An 18577-nucleotide genomic window follows, 5' to 3' on the forward strand; every position below is an offset into this window, starting at 1 on the left:
GTCGCCGCCCCTCTTTTGGGGTTCTTATTACCTACTGCTATGCTACCAAACTGAGTTGGGAGTGGTCACTGCAGGGGGGGTATTGACCAGATGGGACAGCCCCCATGGGTGTGTATATGCAAATGCCTTTGTTCTTTTGACTAAGTCTTTATGCCTAGCTACTCCTGCGGAGCGGAAGTCAATACCCAACAGTGATGACTTAGAGGAGGCGGCGACTGTCGGAGGACTCAGAGAAAGGAATTTTACAGGTAAGATTTTACAAAAATTCCGTTTTTTTTTTTTTTTGCTGTCTGTGTTTGCTTTAGTTTTACAGAGAAGCTTGTGCTGAGACATATATGTCTAAGGCCCCTTTCACACTGCTTCATACTTCATGATTTCCAATGAGTACCGTGCATATCTGTACCAACTTCAAAGTAGTCCCTGCACTACTTTTGGCTGATTTGAATGCATTTTGAGGTCCATAGGCATAGGCATTGCTTCAAGTTCAGTCAAAATTGCGGTTAGGTCGCACAAGTGTGAAAGGGGCCTAAAGAGATAGGGGAAATATAAAGGGTAGAGTGTTGGGACTTGTAGCTCTATAACTTGAAAGGAAATGCAGGTATGTATCTGTAGTTCTATAAGGACAAGAGAAAATCAAGTGAAGTTTTTGGTATATGTAGCTCTAGACTAGAGAGAAAGGAGAAAAGCATGTAAAATGTGCTGGTACTTAGAGTTGTACAAGAACAGAAGACACATCATATGGGTCAGCTGAGACTTGTAGTTCCACAGAGGCCTTTTTTTTTTTTTAAAGTACATCACAGGACACAGGATTTTTACATATGCATTACTACCTGGGTTATACGGTTACCTACAGCGGAATGGACACTGGCCAAGAAAGGCATATTTTACCACCTAGGCATAACCCCTCCTAGCACAGTACAGCCCCAGTTTTGTAGAAAGCAATGAGGAGGATACAAGAGGGGATGGATCCGTGTATCCTGTGATGTACGCCAAGGAGAAAGATTTTACAGGTAAACTAAAAATCCTAATTTCTTAATCATAGATCTCAGGGCACAGGGTTTCTTCGAAAATATGACTACCTGGGATGTCCAAAAGCAATGCATGTGAAGGTGAGCAACACAGTAACAAGTCAAAACCCATAACATTGTAAAACTCTATAACAGAGTTGCCTGCAGGACTTTCTGCCAAAAAATTGCACCTGCAGAGGCAAAAACATCTATCTGGAGAACTTAGTAAACAGAAGACCAGGTAGCATCTTTACAAGCTTGAACAGCTGGAGCTTGATATTGAAGCACCCAGGAAGCATTGCTTTTGTCATTCACACAAGCTATACTAAAAATTCCCTGAATCAAAGCTATCTATGAATGGAGGATGGGCAGATGACGGAAAGGCCCGTCTCCATAAACAGAAGCAATAGTACATCTACTATGAATGGACGAGGTGGGCAGAAAGGGGAGGCATAGTCAGGAACTCTTGATGAGTGGCAGTCACATCTAAGAGCTGAAGTAATGGCCACCAAAAAAGTGCCTTGCATGTAAGAAGTGACAAAGGAATATATTGGATGGGCTCAAAAGGTGCCTGCAGTAAGGCAGACAGAAACAGGTCCCACAGGCACAGCAGAGCCTCTACAGGGGAAACAATACGTCTCTGGAAAAGAATGACAGTACTCAAGGTCAGAGACAACTCCAGAGTGGACTGGGGAAAAGACAAAATGCCATGACATACCATAGCATAACTTTGCAGATTAAAGTTTTGAGGCTCAAATCAGGCAAAGTAAAAATGTAAGCGTGATGTTTCACCTCCCTGGAGGACACCTTCCTTGCTATGAGCTGGGTAGGAATAAGAGTCAGAAATATCCCTGTCTCTTTGGACTTGAGCCTTAACAGCCATGCCATCAAAGCCAGTGACTATGAAACTACAGTTTGGTCTCTGCAACAGCAGATCTGGTCTATCTGGAAGAGCCCCAGGCTCATCTGCTAGTAGATAGACGATGACGGTCGCTGTACCACATTCTTCAAGATCAAGCTGGAGTTATAAGAATCATGAGCAACCCATCTGGCTTTATCTTGCAGAGCAGGCAAGGTAAGTGGGGTTGAAGTGGAGGGAAAGCTCCCAAAAAGGCTCTTGGAAATCCACATACCTGAGGATCCCTGGACTGCGAGACATATCTGTCCAGTTTGGTGCTGAACCTGAATGCCAGAAGATCTACATCTTGACCCCTCACCTCTGACAAAAGGCTTCTAATACTCCAAGTTCAGTTGCTGATGGCTGAGTCCACCTACCAATTTTCCACACTTGGAATGTGCTCTGCTTAGGACAAGGTCATGTCTGGTTCTTCCTGAGTGGTGTGATTGTCTCATCCTGGCAACTGATATTATGGCATTGGCTGTCTGTGCTTGAACCGGGAGACCCTGAAGGCAAACATACCAATTTCGGATCAGTAAAGCCAAAGAAATGCCGCTCTAGGTGAGTGATTGACTCTCACATGTGGTGAATGGGAACCCCGGGTGCTGCACAGCTGTGAGATTCAGAGACATGCAAAAATCCGGAATATTGCTGCACTCTCTGGAAACTTTGTTGAAGTATTAAAATCACATCACAGGTATGACAGGAACATAAAAGGTAACACGTTTTGCGCTAAAGTCAGCGCTTACTCAAACCTCATATACACATACAGTGCATTGCATCAAATATATACAGTATCTCACAAAAGTGAGTATACCCCTCACATTTTTGTAAATATATTATATCTTTTCATGTGACAACACTGAAGAAATTACACTTTGCTACAATGTAAAGTAGGGAGTGTGCAGTTTGTATAAGTGTAAATTTGCTGTCCCCTTTAAAATAACGCAACAACGTGAGTACACCCCTAAGTGAAAATGTCCTAATTGGGCCCAATTAGCCATTTTCCCTTCCCAGTGTCATGTGACTTTTTAGTGTTACAAGGTCTCAGGTGCGAATGGGGAGCAGGTGTGTTAAATTTGGTGTTATCGCTCTCACTCTCTCATACTGGTCACTGGAAGTTCAACATAGCACCTCCTTATGTCAAAGAACTCTCTAAGGATCTGAAAAAAAGAATTGTTGCTCTACATAAAGATGGCCTAAGCTATAAGAAGATTGCCAAGACCCTAAAACTGAGCTGCAGCACGGTGGCCAAGACCATACGGCGGTTTAACAGGACAGGTCCAACTCAGAACGGGTCTCACCGTGGTCGACCAAAGAAGTTAAGTGCACATGCTCAGCGTCATATCCAGAGGTTGTCTTTGGGAAATAGATGTATGAGTGCTGCCAGCATTGCTGCAGAGGTTGAAGGGGTGGGGGGTCAGCCTGTCAGTGCTCAGACCATACGCCGCACACTGCATCAAATTGGTCTGCATGGCTGTCGTCCCAGAAGGAAGCCTCTTCTAAAGATAATGCACAAGAAAGCCAAACAGTTTGCTGAAGACAAGCAGACCAAGGACATGGATTACAGGAACCATGTCCTATGGTGTGATGAGACCAACATAAACGTATTTTGTTCAAATGGTGTCAAGCATGTGTGGCGGCAACTAGGTGAGGAGTACAAAGAGAAGTGTGTCTTGCCTACAGTCAAGCATGGTGGTGGGAGTTTCATGGTGTTGGGCGGCATGAGTGCTGCCTGCACTGGGGAGCTACAGTTGATTGAGGGAACCATGAATGCCAACATGTACAGTGACATACTGAAGCAAAGCATGATCCCCTCCCTTCGGAAACTGGGCCACAGGGCAGTATTCCAACATAACAACCCCAAACACACCTCCAAGACGACCACTGCCTTGCTAAAGAAGTTGAGGGTAAAGGTGATGGACTGGCCAAGCATGTTTCCAGACCTAAACCCTATTGAGTATCTGTGGTGCATCCTCAAACCAAAGGTGGAAAAGTGGAAGGTCTCCAACATCCATCAGCTCCATGTCGTCATAGAGTGGAAGAGGACTCCGGTGGCAACCTGTGAAGCTCTGGTGAACCCCATGCCCAAAAGGGTGAAGGCTGTGCTGGAAAATAATGGTGGCCATACAAAATATTGACACTTTGGGCCCAATTTTCACTTAGGGGTGTACTCACTTTTGTTGCCAGTGGTTTAGACATTAATGGCTGTGTGTTCATTTTATTTTGAGGGGGCAGCAAATTTACACGGTTATACAAGCTGTACACTCACTACTTTACATTGTAGCAAAGTGTCATTTCTTCAGTGTTGTCACATGAAAAGATAAAATAAAATATTTACAAACATGTGAGGGGTGTACTCACTTTTGTGAGATACTGTATATGTATAATAAAAGTAAGCATGGTATGACAATTAAGCAATTGAACAATAAATCAATTAAAGATGCTCTCCCACTACACTACTGAGAGTCTATGCTCCTTGCCTTCCTATACTAACATGTCATATAACACATAAATCAAAAAACAAAAAAACAAAAAAAATCGCAAACAAAACAAGCCACAGAAATTTTTTCCAACCCATCGCCCACCAACAAAGATCCAGCAGCCACTGTGCAGGAGAGCACAGGAAGGAGATAGTGAGCCAACTACAGCAGGACACACTCACAAACTAAGTGCACATAATGCCACAATGGTTTGAATACGTCACCTTTTATGTTCCTGTCATACCTGTGATGTGATTTTAATACCTCCATAAAGTTACCAAGGAGTGCAGCAATATTCTAGATTTTTGCATGTCTCTATACCAATTTCGGAGAGACAGACAAACCACCCGAAGTTTCAAAATGTTGATCGGCAAGGTCTGCTCCTCCACTGTCAATGTCACTTGAACCAACTGGTTCTTCAGAACACCTCCCTAGCCTATCAAGCTGTCATCTGTTGTCATAACCCTCCAAGGTATTGAAAGGGCGAATTTAGCAGTGCGCATGCGCGCGGGCACGGGTGAGGACATGTCCTAGCTGCGCTCCGCACACCACCGGTCACAGCCCAGCTAAATCTAGTCGGTGAAATTGCCCCAACAGGCTACCGGGGAGGCGGTGAGTCTGCCATGAAGCGAGGGAGCTCGGGTCCGCCCAGGAAATGGTAGTATAAGCAGGGCGGTAAGCGGGACATTTCACGGCCTACATGAGCCAGCAAGTCTCCTTCGCCTAAAATGGCGCTGAGCAAGCAGGCCACGCGGAGCGGCCGGGATGCAGCCCTGGAGAGGCCTCCGGACCCAGCATCTCCCCACCTGCCAACTTCTTCTCCCTTTAGGGAGGAATTGGGGGACCCCTTCTCCTCTCAGAACTCAGGACAGTCAGGGGCGAGCCCGGGCATGGCAGCGGGGTACTGAGCCCCATCCCCCGCAACCTCCTATGGCGAACCTGCACCATCCTGCTCCCCGGGCTCCTCCTTGGATAGGAACATGGCCGAGCTGGCGGATTCCCTTTTCAGCCAACCTAGCCCCCCGAGCGCGGATCTGGCGCCCCCCCCAGGCCCCCTACTCGGGGGATGCAGTTTTGCTGGCCCGCTTTTCCACCATGCTGCAACAGGAACTGTCCAAGGCTTGTTCTATTATCACTACAGACATCAAGCAGGACCTACAAAGCTTTGGGGTACGGCTGGATGCCATTGACACAAGGTGGATGGCTCCCTACAAAGGGTTAATCAGAATACTAAGCTAGTGACTCAGTTACATGACAGGCTAGAAGAGGCCAATTCCAAGATTGAGGACCTCGAGAACAGGTCGCGCCGTTATAATGTGCACATTAGGGGTCTCCCAGAAAAACACCAGGACCTGGAAGCAGCGGCACAAGACCTCATGAGAGACTTGATCCCTGACATCTCTCCTCATCAGCTTGAGGTAGACCGGGTTCATAGGGCCCTGACTGCGCCTCAGCAGGATGGTCTCCCTCGTGACATCATATTAAAACCGCATTACTACAAAATTAAGGAGAAGATGATGTCAGCAGTCAGGAATCGCCAGGATCTCTCCTTGTTCGGTTCTCCAATACAGCTTTTAACAGACCTGGCCCCTTCCACGGTGCAGAAGCGTCGGACCCTCAAGCCTTTGTTGCAACAACTGATGAACCACCAAATCAAATATCGATGGTCCTTTCCTTTCAGACTCTCATTTTCCTATGGCGGCAAGAATTATTCGTTTGCTAACTTCCATGATGGAGAAGTCTTGCTGTTGGAGCTGGGTCTTCTGTCCAGGGAACCTTGCTCTCCACCTTCGGCTGCCAGGCCTGATCACCCTCTGTCTCCGGTCTGGTCTCGTCAGGATCCTCCGTCATCTCGGAAGAACAACCGCAAGACTTGAAGAGAGATCGGGAACTGGTTCCACCTGCTTCTTTTTTATTATTTTACTTTTTATTGTTCATTTTCTGTTTTATGATGTGCTTCCCAGCCCTGTCAATTCTGGCCAATGTCGAGTTCGCGGCGGCGGCTGGGTAAGGGAGGGGAAGACAGTTTTTCACGGCCGCCTCCGGCTTGTGAGTTGTTTTTCCTTTTTTGATCCTGCTGGACTGAACTTTGAGGTTACATTCAGTTTAGGTTGTATATAACCTTTTTTTTTTTTCTTCCTAATTGACATTCTCATTTGCTATAGCTGCCCTGTGTCTCATCTCTCAGGGGGTAGTTTGGAGTCTGGTCGCCGGGGGACCTGGCTTGGACCCTAGCTTTGGGCGCGGGGTCACTCGGCACCTTACATCTCTCAGGGACTGGGGCGTCTCCGGGGACCGGGGTCCCTCTGCTCCTCCGCCGCTCCTCTCTTTTATGAGTTTCTTACATCTCTCTTTCTTACATGTTCCCGCATGCCACTTTGGTGAACTTGCCCTTATCTTGGGATGGGGGCAACCTCACGTCAATCACCCCAGGTATGGGAACTGGGGGAATACCAATCCCATGTACAGTTTATGTATTTTTTGTTTGCCTGTATGGCAAGGGGGGCAACTCCCCCTGCCGCTTCTTGTACTTTTTCTAACCCTTTCCTTTTTCTTTTCTGCTCTTGGACCCTGACTCTGCGCGCCAACCCTACTGCGAGGCCCTGGGACAGCATGGGAGTCCGGACTTCGTTCGGAGACCGGTTGAGACCTACTGGGATGCGATCAGGTGAGTGCAGTCTACCAAACCACGTCACCCTCGGGTTCCTCTAAATTCTCCATCATTTCTCATAATGTGCAGGGATTTATTTCTCCAGTGAAGCGCACTAAGGCTTTCCTGCACTGCAAACGCCAGAAAGCCGACATACTACTGTTACAGGAAACGCACTTTTCCAAAACCTCGGCCCCGCGTTACCTCTCGTCCCACTTCCCACAGTTTTATCTGTCCTCTGGTCAGGAGAAGAGGGGAGTAGCTATATGCTTCTCACGTAAGGTCTTGTTTACTCCGGCCACAGTGGTCAAAGATAGGGAGGGTAGATACCTTATGGTAGTGGGGTTGATTAACGACCAACTGGTCTCCTTTATCTCCTATTATACGCCTAACTCGGGTCAGTTGGCTTTTTTTCATGACATGTTACGTACTTTGCTCCCCAAGGCTCAGGGCAGGATGATCCTGGAGGGGGATAGCAATCTTCCCCTGGAACACACCCTGGATAAATCTGTCCCGGGCAAACCTAGATACAGACATTTACCCAAAAATGGGCATAAACTGGCTTGCCTCCTTCACGACTGGGATCTGCTGGATCTCTGGAGGGAATTTAACCCGTCCCAGAGTGACTACACACATTTTTTCCCATGTACATGGCACTTACTCCAGGATAGACCATGTGTTTGCCAGCTCTGCTCTTGCTCCGCATGTGTGCACGGCAAAGATTTTGTCGACCCCCTGGTCGGACCATTCGCCGGTGCTGGTGTAGCTCACGGCCCTGTGGTCTCGGCCGGGACCTTCCCCGTGGCAGCTGAATGCGACTTTACTGACTGATCCCGGGGTCTTGGAGGAGGTCGGGCGAGACATTAAATTGTTTTTTCAGGAAAACAACACGGGGGAAACTTCTCCGACTATAACCTGGGCGGCCCATAAGGCCACGATTCGCGGTAAACTGATTCAAATTGCGGCGAGATTGAAGCGCAACCGTGAGAGCACCATCAAAACACAGGAACAGACCCTGACCGCTTTGCTCCAGGAGCAGAGGACACACCCCCAGGTGGACCTTAGGGATAAGATAGACGCTGCTAGACTGGCTCTGAACCTGAGCCTTACGACCCAAGCTGAGAAGTGTCTTCGCTGGTCCCGCCATAGATATTACACCATGGGTGATAAACCGACCACGCTTTTGGCGCGAAAATTGGTTCCCCGCCCTTTTACGTCAGCCCTTCCCAGGCTGCGCTTGCGAACTGGGGCGCTTTCTCGTAATCCGGACCTGCTCACGTCCGAATTCACGAGAACCGTCCGCTTACGATCGGGGTCAGGCGGACGCTTTTTTTGCAGACCTTGATTTGCCATTGCTATCACAATCCCATATAGCGTTGATGGACGGGGCAATCACGGAAGCAGAGGTGACACAGGCTATTAAGGGCCTGCATCCCTCCAAGGCCCCTGGGCCTGACAGTTTTTCGGGTGCGTACTATCGCAAATTCCAGGAAACCCTGACCCCTCTTCAATGCCCTTCGGTCAGGCGAACCCCTTCTGCCTCAGGAAAATGTGGCATATATACATGTCCTCCCTAAGCCGGGTAAGGATCATAGCATTTGTGATAATTATCACATGATTTCCTTAATCAACTCTGACCTGAAAATTTTGGCCAAGGTTATGGCCGCCAGACTTGGTTCCTTCTTGGCTACCTATGTACACCCTGACCAGGCCGGTTTTGCCCCGGGTCGTCAGACCTCGGATCAGACCAGGCGGGTCCTGGACATTATCTCAGCTATTCAATCGGATTGGGACGGGGGTGGTCCTCGTAAGGGTATGCTTCTCTCGTTAGATATACACAAAGCCTTTGATTCCCTTTCGTGGGATTACCTGTTTGATGTACTGGCTCGCTTCGGCTTCGCCCCCCCCTTTCTCACTTTGCTACTGGCCCAGTATAGTACACCTAAGGTGACCCTTAGGTTGAAGGGATACTCCTCGGGACCTATTCCAATAAGAAGGGGCACCCATCAGGGTTGCCCCCTGTCCCCCCTCCTCTTTGTTCTAGCGCTGGAACCGCTTGCGATCAAAATCCGGGCCTCACCGGATGTCAGGGGGTTGGTTTGTGGGGGCTCAGAACATAAGTGCGTCCTCTTTGCGGACGATCTTTTGGCAGTGGTTTCCTCTCCTCTCAAGACTTTGCCTAACTTGTTTGCCCTGCTGGACTCTTTCTCACTAATCTCGGGGTTGTGTGTTAACCAGGCTAAATCACAGGCAATGAATCTTTTTCTGGAAGCTGGGACGGTGGTAACGCTACAACACTCCTTTAAATTTACATGGCACTTAGACTCACTCCCTTATTTAGGTATTAATTTGACTCCATCCCTGCACACTTTGTATGCCAAAAACTATCCGCCCCTGTTTGCCCGGTTGAGGGAAGACATGGAAAGGTGGTCGCTGCATCCCCCTTCATGGTTTGGTAGATTGCATTCCATCAAAATGAATGTCCTCCCGAGGGTGCTGTATTTGTTTCACACGCTGCCAGTCGATCTGCGCAGGACAGATGTGCTTAAGTTTCAGGGCCATGTCCTTTCATTTATCTGGGGGAACAAGAGACCTAGGGTGAACAAGAAAACGCTCTACACCCCTAAATCCAGGGGAGGACTGGGGGTGCCGGACCTGATGAAATATTATTACGCGGCACAAATGGCCCAATTGATACAATATCACTCTCACCAGTCCCCTACGGCAGTCACTCTGCATTGAAAGGGGGCACGCTGGTCACTCTGCGTTGAAAGGGGGCACGCTGGTCACTCTGCGTTGAAAGGGGGCACGCTGGTCACTCTGCTTTGAAAGGGGACACGCTGGTCATTCTGCTTTGAAAGGGGACACGCTGGTCACTCTGCTTTGAAAGGGGACACGCTGGTCACTCTGCTTTGAAAGGGGGCACGCTGGTCACTCTGCTTTGAAAGGGGGCACACTATACCTTGATTCTGAAGGCCCCTTTCACACTTTTGTGACCTCAAAGTCACACAATTTTTTTTACAGCGTTTTTTGCCGCAAAGCAATTCCGATTACATTTTTCTGTTTGCAGAAAATTGAAAATAATGGGATTTTTGACTTACCGTAAAATCCATGTCTCTGATGTTCATTGACGGATACAGCTCCTGATCTTCTTAACCATTGTTCTATACTGCCCCCTACAGTAGTAGGTCATTAGGCAAAAAAAAAAGTCTGGTTACGCCTATGGGCAGTCCCAGGTGGTATACTCCCTCTCTCTGCTATAGGTACTCTGTTTACTCAGTTTTGTTACAAGCAGTCTAAGAAGAATTATAACTTCACAGAGGGGTTGGTATTGTGTCCGTCAATTAACATCAGAGAAATGGATTTTACGGCAAGTCAAAAATCCCAGTTTCTCTTTCCTTCATTGATGGACACAGTTCCTGATCTTCTTAACCATTGGGACATCCCAAAGCAGTGTTAAACATGAGGGATGGGAATAGCAAAAAAACTCCCAAGGCTAACTATAGCCAACCAGGTAAACGAGCACAACCAAAACAACTGGAGCTCACCTGAAAAAAACAAACAACCCTCAAAGAGGACCAGGTCCTCTAAACCGCAGCCTGCAAAACCTTGCGGCCAAAAGGAAGTCCTTGCAAATGCCAACACATCCGCTTTATAGAACTTTGTGAAAAAGTGTGCACCGACGACCAGGTGGCTGCCGTGCAAACCTGCGTCACTGATGCCTGATGACGGAAGGACCAGGGTGGAGTGCGGCTTGACAGGGGAAGGAGGAACCTGACCCCTGATGGAATAGGCCTGAAACACTGTTTGATCCATCTGGAAATGGTCGCAGAGGAAGCGGACAACCCCTTCCGAGGACCATTCCTAAAAGACTGCATAGCTGCCAAGTACGCCCTAATTGCCCAGACCACATCCAAGGCATGCAAAGCAATTTCCTTCAGATGTTTTGGCCTGGGACACAGGGAAGGCAACACAATGTCTTCATTCAAATGAAAATCAGAGACAACCTAAGGAAGGAATGATGGACAGGGGCGAAGAACCACCTCATCACTGTAAACCACCAAGTAAGATGAATGACAGGATAACACCGCCAATTTCGACACCCTGCACGCAGGGGTGAAAGCCACCAAAAAGGCCACCTCTTGGGAAAGCGTAAGCAGGGGAATCTCCCAAAGATCCTCAAAAGGGGGCTTCTGGAGGACTGAGAGCACCAAATTGAGGTCCCAAGGCGGCAACAGAGACCGCACTGGAGGGGTCAAGTGCCTAACTCCCTGGAAAAAGTACGCACCAGGCAGTATGTGGCCAAGGACCGTTGAAAGAAGACCGCGAAGGCCGACATCTGACCCTTGATAGTGTTTAGGGCCTGTTTCTGCTCAACCCCCCATTGAAGGAAGGTCAAGATCCGAGCCACCGAAAAAAAAATGAGGATGAACCCCAAGAGACTTACACCAAACAATGTACGTCTTTCACCTACGATGGTAGATCTTCCTGGAAGTAGATTTCCTAGCTTTTAACAGTGTTGGAATCACCGATTCAGGCAAACCTTTATCCATCTGCACCTGTCGTTCAACAGCCAAGCTGTCAAAGCCAGTGACTGTAAAGCAGGATGGAAGATTGGTCCTTGGGACAGCAGGTCCTTCCTGAGAGAAAGCTTCCAAGGAATGTTGGCGACCAGCCACACCAGATCGGTGTACCAAGCCTGGTGAGGCAAGTCTGGGGCCACCAAGATGACTGTATACCCTTCTGCCTCGATCCTGAGTAGAAGTCTTGGCAGAAGCTTAAGAGGAGGAAAGGTGTAAATCAGATGATACTGACCCCACGGGGCCACCAGCGCATCTGTGACGCCTGCCAGAGAATCCTGTAACCAAACCACAAACCTGTGCACCCTTCTGTTAAGCCGGGACGCCAACAGATCCACCTTGGGGATGCCTCACTGGAGACAACTGATAAAACGCCTCCGGATGAAGGGACCACTCCCCCTGGTCCAATGCCTGCCGAATGAGGTAATCCACCTGCCAGTTTTCCACACCAGGAATGTGTACCGCAGAAAGGTCAGGGAACTAATAGTTTTGCCCACCTTAGAATGCAGGCTACCACCAGAGACGCCAGGACCCTTCTTGTGCCCCCCTGGTGATTGACATAAGCCACGGCTGTGGCATTGTGCGACTGAATGTGCACTGGACATCCCTGTTAGCTCAAATCTCGTCAGGAGGCAATTAAAAGATGATACTCAGTGGCTAAACCCCCTAGATAGTGAATTTCCCCTCATCCGGCCGGGAGTTATGACGACACACAGCACTCAAACTTAGTGCAGACACAACTGATTTTATTGCAAGTTTCGCTCATATTTAAGGCACGTTTTGAGCGGGAAAGACTGCTCCAAACTGGTTTACAATTCATCAGTCAAATTAACAATAGCACATTTCTCACAAAACAGTACATGAAAGGCTTTTGTTTTCTCTATGCATCTGTGTCAATATGAGGTATCTTGTATCTGAATCTGTGTTTTGTGGCAGAGTCGGTCCGTCTGTGTTCATCTTGCCTGATGTGTTAATGTAAGCAATTGTCAATTGTTTATGGGTGGTGTCACTAATCTCTATGCAAAATGTCTTGTAATCTAAATGCAAAATATCCAACTGTCAAGTGTTCAAATGAATGAATGGAAAGGTGGTTTAACATGTCGTCTAAATGCAAAATACAGCTGTCTGCTGTCCAGGGTGGATGAATGGGTGTTAGCCTGGCTCGTTAAATCTGTAATTGCAGGGGGCCACATTTCATCATAGAATGGGCATAAACTGAAATATATATATATGAAATATAATAAGGCATGTTAATACAATCTTTCAATCCCTCAAGATGATCCGCCAATGTTCCAGGCACAGTTTGATCGCTTGGAATTGCGAGACATTGATCAGTAGTCATTTTTGCAGAGAACGCCTCCCCAGCCAGACAGGCTGGCATCCATGGTGACCACTGTCCAATACAAGGGGAGGAAGGATTTGCCCAGCCGAAGCCACCCTATCAGGGACTTTTTCATTCCCCGGCTCAGCCAGATATGATTGTCCAGGGACTGCGGTTTATTGTCCCATCTGGCCAGAACTCCCTTGCAGGAACCTCTTATGGAACTGTGAAAACGGAATCGCCTCAAAAGGTAGACACCATTAGGCCCAGCAACCGCATGCAAGTCCGGAGGGATGACCATCTGCTGGACAGCAGGAGACGAATTGCCGTAACAATGCTACGCAACACTTTTGCGAAGACCCGAGGAGCAGAGGTGAGACCAAAGGGTAATGCCACAAACTAACAATGTTCCACTCCCACAAGTGGAGGAAGCGCTGGAGACCGACACATATTGGAATGTGAAGGTAAGCGTCTTTGATGACGGAGGCAAAAAAATCCCCCTGATGCAGGGAGGCCACCACAGTGTGAATGGACTCCATTCTGACCTTCTGCATCCACACAAAGCAGTTCAGCGCCTTGAGGTCCAGAATTGGACGCACCTTGCCTTCCTTCCTGGGGACTGTAAACGTTTTGAGTAAAACCCCTGAAAACATACTAAAGTCGGAACTGGGACCATCACACTATAAAGTAAAAGGTCTTGCACTGTAAGCGGCCTGGGGACAGTTGCACATTGGAAGGAAGAACCTTACCAAAGGCTAAGAACGTAACTCGATCTTTTAGCTGGAGCGAATGACCTCGTGGACCCAATTATCTTGTACAAGGGGAGTCCACGGGTCCAAGAACCAGCGACGACGTCCCCCCACCCCAGGTTACGGGTGAAGGCGCGCCTTAATGCTTTAGGGGCCTTATCTACGGGTCTGGAGAAGCCCGCTCTTGACTTGAAAGACCAAGTTCGCTTGGATCCTCCAGAGGAGGCCCCCGAAGGGCACTGATCCCTTGTCAGTCGACCATGAGGGACGAAAAAAACGTATGAGCCTGAGGAGGGCCTACGTCTACGACGAGGGTCCTTGCCTTAATAGCCTGCAGAAGAAAGGTACTCTTCCCCCCATGAGACCTTTAATGATGTCATCCAGGGTAGCACAAAACAGGCGATCCCCTTGAAAGGGAAGATCAGTCAAGCCCTTTTTAGAAGTCTGGTCCGCAGACCAGCATTTGAGCCAAAAGACCACTTCTGAAAAAGAGAGCTGAGCCACTAGAGGAGCAGCATCCAAAGAGGCATCACAGCCCCTGGACCAGCTAGTCCACTAGCTCAGCAAAGGCAGGGGGAGCTACTTCCCCTCCAGGTCATGGCGCAAAAGCCTAGCCCATTTGGTCAGAGTCTGCGACACCACGGCAATGGTGAATATTGGCCTTGGTGCTGAACCAGCCAGGGTGTACATATTGCGGGCCATAGTCTCCGCCTTCCTGTCAGCTGAGTCCTTAACCCCCGGAGGATTTTCCTGCTCAAAGACCAGGGCCTATTTTGCGATTCGGCACTGTGTGACTTTAACGGACAATTGTGCGGTCGTGCGACGCTGTACCCACATGAAATGGGACGTCCTTTTTTCCCACATACAGAGCTTTCTTTTGGTGGTATTTGAATCACCTGTGGGATTTTTTTTTGCGCTATAAACAAAAAAAGGAGCGTAAATTTTGAAAGAATAACAATATTTTTCACATTTTTTTATATGAAATTCCCAATAAGCGTATTTTGATTGGTTTGCGCAAAAGTTATCGTGTTTACCAACTACGGCAAAGATTTGTAATTTTTATTTATTTTTTTATTTACTAGTAAATGGCGGCAATCTGCAATTTTTTGCAGATCGGACCCCTAAAATTTGCAGATCGGACCCCTAACTGACATTTTTGACACATGCACTGTTACTGTAATAATGACAATGGCAGGGAAGGGGTTAACACTGTTGGTGATCAAGGGGTTAAATGTATGCCTCATGCTTACTGTTGTGTGTGGGGGGAGAGGGGTTCTCTGACACACACAGAGATCGCAGGTTCAGCTACGCTGAATCCTGTGATCTCCTCCTGTCTGTCACAGAAAAGATGTGCCTGCTTTGTTTACACAAGCAGGCAGATCCTCTCACACTTTCCCCGACGATTGGGAAAGAGAGGCGGCGATCGCCGCCTCTCCTCCTCTAGCCCAACTCCCGCTGTGTCTAAACAGAGCAGGAGCAAGCCTCCGGCGGCGCGCGTGCGCCAAGATCACCAGGAGTTCAGCGACGTAGGTCTACTTTGCTGGACCCAGGGGAGCCGACCTGCCACAGTAGTTGGTTTTGCATCATGGATTTGCAGCGGATAAATCCGCAGCAACTGCGTGATGCTATCATGTCAATATGGACCAAAATCTCTGAGGAATGTTTCCAACACCTAGCTGAATCTATGCCACGTAGAATTAATGAAGTTCTGAAGGCAAAAGGGGGTCCAACCCGGTACTAGCAAAGTATACTTAATAAAGTGTCTGGTGAGTGCATGTTGTCCAGCTCTATAAATACCGTAACAAACATATGTGGACACAATTCTTTCAGCTTGTGCGCAGTAGGTTGGTTTACAAGTTGTAAACAAAAGAAAAAAATTACAGCCATTCAAAGTTTATTTAGATCTTTTATATTGAGTACAAGACCATTGGGTGATTAAAAACATACATATTATCAACTCAGTAAGATTAAAAAAAAATAATAAATTATGTTGTGATCAACGTTGGCCATTGATGCCATCTAGAATAAAGGTAAACACAAGAGTTCATACACCATATAGCGTTTAACAGGAAAGTGAACCTAGACCAGTTTGTCTTATCTGAAAGACGTGTGTGATCTAAGTAACATGTCTGGTGAAGCAACATATAGCATTTAAATCCATGAAAATCAACTATATATATAAAAAAAGTATCATGATATTCCTACATTACAGATGGCTTATAAAAGCTTGCTTTATCCTAGATACTATCTACCAAGAGCAGAAGAAAAGGGGAACAGATTTGTCTAGGTAAAAGTTTCCCTACATTGTGAGAGCGATCCTCTTAGCATAACAAGTGAGTTGTGGTTAATATTTTAACACATGACTATGTTCAGTAAATCATACTTCAAGGCTAACGAAAGGCAGTGATCACTGTATGGGAAGGGTATGCATGTACGTATGATACAAAAAAACATATGGCTACTAAATTATCCCCGAATAGTTTCCACACACATTCACTTAAAGTGGATTTTCAAACATTTTTTTTTGTAGAATTCGGTTGACTACAAAAGGGTAAGAACCTCATTTTGGGTTTTTACTGTTGTGTCTCCAGTGGGGAGATTTCCTGCCTAGATAATGGGTGTCACTAGCAAGAAAAATATCCTTAATGAGGCACAAAAGTGTGAAAAACCTAAAGATTTTAAAACCTTCACTCAATCCAAAATTAAAAGAAAACATTTTGGATGGAGATACAGATTACTTAATGATGCAAACAACTGTGATGATTAATAAATGCAATACTCACTAGCAACCCCATTTTTGCTTGCTGTTTGATCTCTGTAAGCTGCTTACTGCATATGGGGGGGCTCACATGATATGGATAAAAGAATAGTGGGACTTAGAAGAGATTTATTTAAAAAGACACTGTCTCCTTCTCATTCAATAAAAAAGGTGCTTCCTGATAGTCCACCTCCCCAGCCAAGTATACTCACTGATCCACAGTCCCTCGCTGGATCCTCGCTGCAGAAGCCCATCCTAAATAAACTCCAAAGAAGGATGGGGGGGGGGGTGGACGACAGTCAAATTCTCCCAATAATCTTTAAGCTTTGCTACGTTATGACTATACTTTGTTGGCAGGGCTGATCAGGAAGCACTGTCACTTTGTCCTGAATGGGCACAGTGTCAGAGTCTCTTTAATAGATAAGTGGTGCTAAACAAATCCAGGGATAATAAAAATGGCACAAAAAAGAAACATCCTGTATCAAACTAACTGGACAGGTTATCTTCTAAACTTTTTCTGCTTTTAGACAAGTCACAAGCAGTTTGATACATGTAATTACACATTCCATTCACAGTTTCATAAATGAACCCCTAATTAATTGTTGGATCCAGTGGGAACTTTCTCACGAACACCTATAAATAATGCTGTGTTTCTTTTTGTTTTACAAACTGCATACTTTTTTTTTTAAATGAGCTAGGCATGTGCAATGTTTGGAGAGCTTTCTGAAGTGATGGAAGCAAAGAAGACATTGATTATAGTAATTTCAGCTTATGCTGTTATGCATGCTTTTTATTCAAAATGCACCTGCACTTTGGATATACAGGGTAAAACTAACCTCATAGGTTGTGAGTTTATATCCTTAAGTTTCATGCAAACATTTTACTCGTCTGATAGCCAAGACAATGCAAAGCAAGCAAATCTTGATTGTCATCAAGACACCATCTTTGCATTGTAGAATGTGATGTCTTATGAAATCCTAGAAGATGGAAAGACTTTGGTGTTGTGAGGTGCAGCAGAGGCACCTAGAAGTAAGTGTGCTCACCATGTACTAGATTAGCAACACATTCGATTAATATAGCAGACAGGTTTGCTGAAAAGGTAAATTCACCCAAATTTTCGATTATATATGCTGTCTGGTGGCCTGAACTATTCCTTGCCTCCAATAGCAGGTCTTTCTGCCAAAAATCGAGCATACTTTAAAAAGAATCTGCTGCAGCCAGCATTTCCATGGCTGAAAAAAGACCCACAATGATCACGCTTGCCTACAGAATGAGGCTCTATAAGGTGTCAGTACAAACCTCCACTATCCTATGCTGGCTCCCCGAGTCTTTTCGAAGCCCCATTACACTGTTTAAAGATATATTAGCTTTCACAACATTTGAGCACATGCATTCTATGTGGAAATAACCTGGACTCTCACAGGGTACCCAGCGTTAAACTATAGTCATGACTATTACTCTGCAAAAGCCCTTTGGGAAGCACTGGGTCAAAGTGCCCTACCATCATATAAGAGGGGAGGTATGTACTTCCACAAAGCAATGTTTTCTCTTGTAAGTCAGTATTGGCTTGTATTACTGTAAACTTTGCTTTGTTCACCTGGGAAAATACTTCCAAATTAATAGTGTAGTCATTTAAGAAAACTTGCCTTTATAGAAACTTTGAGGCTGCCATTGCCAACCTCTGCTTGTAAAAATGCCAGTTACCTGGCAGTCATGCTTTCCCTCCTGTTGCTGTACATACCTTTCTCAGCATTTCCTGACCTGCATATTTGCTCCAAGTCAGTGACTCAGAACGTACTGAGGGCAGAACAACAGCAAATGGCCAGTCAACTAGCAGTTTTAGAAGGCGGTAAGCAACAGCAGCCTTCTCATTTCTCTTGGAAGAGTGTTACTTTAACATGGCTATTTAACAGGTGCCATGCATAGACAATGTGAAAGTGCAGTAAGCATTAGCAACCACATTTCAGTGTACTGCAGCCAAATCAAGCAGTCCAAATGGTTGACTGCATTCTTCACTACATAAGCCTGTAAAGAGAAAAGGTTAGACTGCTTTTATTGGTTGAAGGTCAGGGATTTGTGTCTTTTTTCAACAAAACCATACAAATTCATTTTCAATCCCTTCTCTCAACGT

The sequence above is a fragment of the Pelophylax lessonae genome, assembly GCF_965119305.1.
Source record: "Pelophylax lessonae genome assembly, chromosome: 4".
Classification (NCBI taxonomy): Eukaryota; Metazoa; Chordata; class Amphibia; order Anura; family Ranidae; genus Pelophylax; species Pelophylax lessonae.